Genomic DNA, 710 nt, shown 5'->3' on the forward strand with positions numbered 1-710 from the left:
ATACAGAACAGGATGCTGAAGGGATGTGAGAGCCTGTGTGAGTGTGGGCGTAGGTGTGTGTGAGAGTGTGTGTCTATTGGAGTGTGAGTGTGTGTATGTGTATGTGTGAGTGTGGGGGGTGTGAGTGTGTATGTGTGAGTGTGGGTGTCAGTGTGTGTCTGTGTGTGTGTGAGAGTGTATGAATGTGCATGTGTCTGTGTGTGTGTGAGTGTGTGTGTGTGTGTGTCTGTTGGAGTGTGAGTGTGGGGGGTGTGAGTGTGTATGTGTGAGTGTGAGTGTGTGTGTGAATTTGGGTGTGTGAGTGTGTGTCTGTGTGTGTGTATGTGAGTGTGTGTCTGTGAATGTGTGTGTATGTGAGTGTGTGTCTGTTGGAGTGTGAGTGTGTGAGAGTGTGTGTGTATGTATGTGAGCACCGTGTGTGAGTGTGTGTGTCTGTGTGTGTGTCTGTGTGTGTGAGTGTGAGTGTGAGTGTGTGTGTGTGTGTGAGTGTGAGGTGTGTGCACAGCCCCGCAGGGGATCCTTCAGGAACAGGGAGGGAGGGAGGAAAGATCCATGGAGGCAGCACCAGCGCCCCCTCCGCACCCTCCGCACCCACTGCAGAGCCTGGGCTTCCCAGAAAGCTCCTGCCCCGAGGCTGACTCCCACCCACACAGCCCAGTCCTGGCAGGGAGGCCGGTGGGCAGGGGGTCCGGCTGGGCAGGGGGACCAGG

The sequence above is a fragment of the Myotis brandtii genome, unplaced genomic scaffold (genome assembly GCF_000412655.1).
Source record: "Myotis brandtii unplaced genomic scaffold, ASM41265v1 scaffold221, whole genome shotgun sequence".
NCBI lineage: Eukaryota > Metazoa > Chordata > Mammalia > Chiroptera > Vespertilionidae > Myotis > Myotis brandtii.